The sequence below is a fragment of the Oncorhynchus masou genome, chromosome 20 (genome assembly GCF_036934945.1).
Source record: "Oncorhynchus masou masou isolate Uvic2021 chromosome 20, UVic_Omas_1.1, whole genome shotgun sequence".
Taxonomy (NCBI): Eukaryota; Metazoa; Chordata; class Actinopteri; order Salmoniformes; family Salmonidae; genus Oncorhynchus; species Oncorhynchus masou.
Window position 1 is genome coordinate 4,445,724 of NC_088231.1, and position 6,606 is coordinate 4,452,329.

A 6,606-nucleotide genomic window follows, 5' to 3' on the forward strand; every position below is an offset into this window, starting at 1 on the left:
TACCCGCAGAGAGGGTGACAAATGAAACATAAAGTCCCTCTGATGAATAGCTGGGTAGCGGCGACAGGCTGCAGGTCGCTCTGGGTCGGTGCGGGTCACAGAGGAACGGTGGTAGCTGATCACACGTAGCATATGATGAACTGGACACGGTGCAAACAAAAGATAGTTAGTAGAGTGCAGGATGCACCTGCCAGGCAGACTCCGACAGGATAGGACTAGGTGGAAGCAAACGAGACGATAGCTTGCTTCTGGCATGAGAAACACAAACGAGAATCTGACACCGAAAGTAGCAGGAACAGAGAGAAATAGAGACCTAATCAGAGGGAAAAAAGGGAACAGGTGGGGAAAGGGTGAATGAGCTAGTTAGGGGGAGATGAGGAACAGCTGGAGAAGGAGAGAAAGAGAAGGTAACCTAATAAGACCAGCAGAGAGAGACAGAGTGAAGAGAAAGGACAGGAACAGACATAATAAGACATGACAGTACCCCCACTCACCGAGCGCCTCCTGGCGCACTCGAGGAGGAAACCTGTCGGCAACGGAGGAAATCATCGATCAGCGAACGGTCCAGCACGTCCCGAGAGGGGAACCCAACTCCTCTCCTCAGGACCGTACCCCTCCCAATCCACTAGGTACTGATGACCACGGCCCCGAGGACGCATGTCCAAAAATCTTACGAACCCTGTAGATAGGTGCGCCCTCGACAAGGATGAGGGGGGAGGGACGAGCGGGGCGCGAAGAACGGGCTTAACACAGGAGACATGGAAGACCGGGTGAACGCGACGAAGATAGCGCGGGAGAAGAAGTCGCACTGCGACAGGATTAATGACTTGAGAAATACGGAACGGACCAATGAACCGCGGGGTCAACTTGCGAGAAGCTGTCTTAAGGGGAAGGTTCTGAGTGGAAAGCCATACTCTCTGACCGCAACAATATCTAGGACTCTTGGTCCTACGCTATTAGCGGCCCTCACAGTCTGCGCCCTATTACGGCAAAGTGCCGACCCTGACCCCCTTCCAGGTGCGCTCGCAACGCTGGACAAAAGCCTGAGCGGAGGGGACGCAGGACTCGGCGAGCTGAGAAGAGAACAGCGGAGGCTGGTACCCGAGGCTACTCTGAAAAGGAGATAGACCGGTAGCAGACGAAGGAAGCGAGTTGTGGGCGTACTCTGCCCAGGGGAGCTGTTCTGACCAAGACGCAGGGTTACGAAAAGAAAGACTGCGTAAGATGCGACAGTCTGATTGGCCCGTTCGGCTTGACCGTTAGACTGGGGATGAAAGCCGGACGAGAGACTGACGGAAGCCCCAATCAAACAGCAAAACTCCCTCCAAAATTGAGACGTGAACTGCGGGCCTCTGTCTGAAACGATGTCTGACGGAAGGCCATGAATTCGGAAAACATTCTCGATAATGATCTGAGCCGTCTCCTTAGCAGAAGGAGCTTAGCGAGAGGAATGAAATGAGCCGCCTTAGAGAATCTATCGACAACCGTAAGAATAACTGTCTTCCCCGCTGATGAAGGCAGTCCGGTGATAAAATCTAAAGCGATGTGAGACCACGGTCGAGAGGGAATGGGAAGCGGTCTGAGACGGCCGGCAGGAGGAGAGTTCCCAGATTTAGTCTGCGCGCAGACCGAACAAGCAGCGACAAATCGACGCGCGTCACGTTCCCGAGTGGGCCACCAGAAACGCTGGCGAATGGAAGCGAGCGTACCCCCGAACGCCGGGGTGGCCGGCTAACTTGGCAGAGTGGGCCCACTGAAGAACGGCCGGACGAGTGGGAACGGGAACGAACAGAAGGTTCCTAGGACAAGCTCGCGGCGACGGAGTGTGAGCGAGTGCTTGCTTTACCTGCCTCTCAATTCCCCAGACAGTCAACCCGACAACACGCCCCTCAGGGAGAATCCCTCGGGGTCGGTGGAGACCTCAGAAGAACTGAAGAGACGAGATAAAGCATCAGGCTTGGTGTTTTTTGAGCCCGGACGATAAGAAATAACAAACTCGAAACGAGCGAAAAACAGAGCCCAACGAGCCTGACGCGCATTAAGTCATTTGGCTGAACGGATGTACTCAAGGTTCCTATGGTCAGTCCAAACGACAAAGGAACGGTCGCCCCCTCCAACCACTGTCGCCATTCGCCTAGGGCTAAGCGGATGGCGAGCAGTTCGCGATTACCAACATCATAATTACGTTCTGACGGCGATAAGCGATGAGAGAAAACGCGCAAGGATGGACCTTGCCGTCAGAGAGGAGCGCTGAGAAAGAATGGCTCCCACGCCCACCTCTGACGCGTCAACCTCAACAACAAACTGTCTAGAAATGTCAGGTGTAACAAGAATAGGTGCGGATGTAAAACGATTCTTGAGAAGATCAAAAGCTCCCTGGGCGGAAACGGACCACTTAAAGCACGTCTTAACAGAAGTAAGGGCTGTGAGGGGAGCTGCCACCTGACCGAAATTACGGATGAAACGACGATAGAAATTCGCGAAGCCAAGAAAGCGCTGCAGCTCGACCCGTGACTTAGGAACGGGCCAATCAATGACAGCCTGGACCTTAGCGGGATCCATCTTAATGCCCTCAGCGGAAATAACGGAACCGAGAAAGGGACAGAGGAGGCATGAAAAGTGCACTTCTCAGCCTTCACATAAAGACAGTTCTCCAAAAGGCGCTGGAGGACGCGTCGCACGTGCTGAACATGAATCGGGAGAGACGGTGAAAAAAATCAGGATATCGTCCATGTAAACGAAAACAAAAATGTTAAGCATGTCTCTCAGGACGTCGTTAACTAGTGCCTGAAAGACAGCTGGAGCGTTAACGAGGCCGAAAGGAAGAACCCGGTATTCAAAGTGCCCTAACGGAGTGTTAGCGCCGTCTTCCACTCGTCCCCCTCCCTGATGCGCACGAGATGGTAGGCGTTACGAAGGTCCAATTTGGTGAAAAACCTGGCTCCCTGCAGGATCTCGAAGGCTGAAGACATAAGAGGAAGCGGATAACGATTCTTAACTGTTATGTCATTCAGCCCTCGATAATCCACGCATGGGCGCAGGGACCCGTCCTTCTTCTGAACAAAAAAACCCCGCTCCGGCGGGAGAGGAGGAGGAGACTATGGTACCGGCGTCGAGCGATACAGACAAATAATCCTCGAGAGCCTTACGTTCGGGAGCCGACAGAGAGTATAATCTACCCGGGGGAGTAGTTCCCGGAAGGAGATCAATACTACAGTCATACGACCGGTGTGGAGGGAGAGAAGTGGCCTTGGAACGACTGAACACCGTGCGCAGATCGTGATACTCCTCCGGCACCCCTGTCAAATCACCAGGCTCCTCCTGTGAAGAAGAGACAGAGGAAACAGGAGGGATAGCAGACATTAAACAGGTCACATGACAAGAAACATTCCAGGATAGGATAGTATTACTAGACCAATTAATAGAAGGGTTATGGCGCACTAGCCAGGGATGACCCAAAACAACAGGTGTAAAAGGTGAACGAAAAATTAAAAAAATAAATGGTTTCGCTATGATTACCAGAGACAGTGAGGGTTAAAGGCAGCGTCTCACGCTGAATCTTGGGAGAGAACTACCATCTAAAGCGAACAAGGCCGTGGGATCCCTTAACTGTCTGAGAGGAATGTCATGTTCCCGAGCCCAGGTCTCGTCCATAAAACAGCCCTCCGCCCCAGAGTCTATCAAGGCACTGCAGGAAGCAGATGAACCGGGCCAGCGGAGATGGACCGGAAAGGTAGTGCAGGATCTTGAAGGAGAGACCTGAGTAGTTGCCCTCACCAGTAGCCCTCCTCTTACTGATGAGCTCTGGCTTTTACTGGGCATGAGGTGACAAAATGACCAGCGGAGCCGCAGTAGAGACAGAGGCGGTTGGTGATTCTCCGTTCCTTCTCCTTGGCCGAGATGCGGATACCCCCAGCTGCATAGGCTCAGCATCCGAGCCGGCGGAGGAGGGTGGCAGTGATGCGGCAGGTGGCAGTGATGCGGAGAGGGGGCAACGGAGAACGCGAACTCCTTTCCACGAGCTCGGCGACGAAGATCAAACCGTCGCTCTATGCGAATAGCGAGAGCTATTAAGGAGTCCAGACTGGAAGGAACCTCCCGGGAGAGAATCTCATCCTTAACCTCGGCGAGGAGACCCTCCAGAAAACGAGCGAGCAAAGCCGGCTCGTTCCAGTCACTAGAGGCAGCGAGAGTGCGAAACTCAATAGAATAATCCGTTATGGATCGATTCCCCTGACATAGGGAAGACAGGGCCCTGGAAGCCTCCTCCCCAAAAACAGAACGGTCAAAAACCCGTATCATCTCCTCCTTAAAGTCCTGATACTGGTTAATACACTCAGCCCTCGCCTCCCAGATTGCCGTGCACCACTCACGCGCCCGTCCGGTAAGGAGAGAAATGACGTAGGCGATGCGGGCTGTGCTCCTGGAGTAAGTGTTGGGCTGGAGAGAGAACACCACATCACACTGAGTGAGGAATGAGCGGCACTCAGTGGGCTCCCCAGAGTAACACGGCGGGTTATTGATCCTGGGCTCCGGAGACTCGGAAACCCTGGAAGTGGGCGGTGGATCGAGGTGGAGTTGGTGAACCTGTCTTGTGAGGTCGGAGACTTGGACGGCCAGGGTCTCAACGGCATGTCGAGCAGCAGACAATTCCTCCTCGTGTCTGCCTAGCATCGCTCCCTAGATCTCGACGGCGGAGTGAAAAGGGTCCGGAGCCGCTGGGTCCATTCTTGGTCAGATTCTTCTGTTATGTACTTGAGTGAAGACCCAAAAGCGGTTTTAACAGAAACAGAGTTCTTTTAATGAAAAAACAGGAATGGCATAGATCCTCTTCCGACGTTGTCAATGGCACAATAGAATACCCGCAGAGAGGGTGACAAATGAAACATAAAGTCCCTCTGATGAATAGCTGGGTAGCGGCGACAGGCTGCAGGTCGCTCTGGGTCGGTGCGGGTCACAGAGGAACGGTGGTAGCTGATCACACGTAGCATATGATGAACTGGACACGGTGCAAACAAAAGATAGTTAGTAGAGTGCAGGATGCACCTGCCAGGCAGACTCCGACAGGATAGGACTAGGTGGAAGCAAACGAGACGATAGCTTGCTTCTGGCATGAGAAACACAAACGAGAATCTGACACCGAAAGTAGCAGGAACAGAGAGAGAAATAGAGACCTAATCAGAGGGAAAAAAGGGAACAGGTGGGGAAAGGGTGAATGAGCTAGTTAGGGGAGATGAGGAACAGCTGGAGAAGGAGAGAAAGAGAAGGTAACCTAATAAGACCAGCAGAGAGAGACAGAGTGAAGAGAAAGGACAGGAACAGACATAATAAGACATGACAATTACACTGTTAGCACTGTTCCTAACTTAGACTATCCTCTTATTTAACAGCCTGTATTGAAATCACAACCTCTCTGGTGCTGTAGCGTGCGCTCATTCAGTCTCTCTTAAAAGATTCTGCTTGTCTTCAGTCATGTAAAATGAAGTAGAATTGCATAATTATGTTTATAAAAGGCCATTTCTTCTCAGAATTCAAATAACATGATAGATTCATGCAGTGCTTTTATTATAATGGAGATATTTCCCCCTCTACCCTTGTCCACGGTGGAATGTGAATCCACAAGCGTCTGACAACTTTGGCATGTAGGCTAATGCTTACAAAATGAAGAACAGCTTCTAAAACTACATATCTAAAGGCTCTGGTCTGTCCTAGGATTGAGGGTGAACGGTAGGCATGTTCTCTGCTATCCACTTTGTTTCATTTTGGGTACAGGGGAGGGTCACTTGTCTCATTTCAAACGTTCAGGGAGGGTAAAAATATATTTTACTGAAGGGTCATCCATATTCATTTCAGAGAGGTCCTATTTTCTCCAGGTATCCCTCATTATAAATACCTTACTGTCCTTTAACAGTTCACAAGCACCTCAGTCAAAAAACTCAAGATAGAGCTGACAGACAAAACCCAAACCTGAAAACCCACATCATTTCCTTCTCACACTACATCTTAAATACTTTGAGGGCTTGTTTCCCAGACACATATTAGGCCTAGTCCTGGACTAAAACCCTGTTTTAATGGAGATTCTACATTGTGCATACTTTTTAGTCCAGGGCTTAATCTGTGTCCAGGAAACAGCCCCTGAATGTTTGATCTACAGGGGTTCTTCATTTAGTTGATGGACCTACAGTATGCCCATTGTCATTCAATGATACAACACCATGGAGGAGGTTCCCAACTCTAGTTCTTATCATGACAATAATGTTTTAAAATGTCATACGAAACATAAACATAGTTGTTCATGTTACAGTTTCAGAAATGGGGAAGTTGTTTAAGAGCAGCACTTTAGGCAAGTTGGACAAACATCTAATGCAGTGAGTTGATAAAATCTTGTTACCAAGAGGAAATGCTCTTGGTAACACTCTATTCTGAACACAGAGGGGAATGACTTGTGTGAGCTCACATTATTATACATTTTTAAAACTTTATTTAACCAGGCAAGTCAGTTAAGAACAACTTCTTATTTTCAATGACGGCCGAGGAACAGTGGGTTAACTGCCTGTTCAGGGGCAAAATTACATATTTGTACCTCGTCAGCTCAGGGGGTTGAAC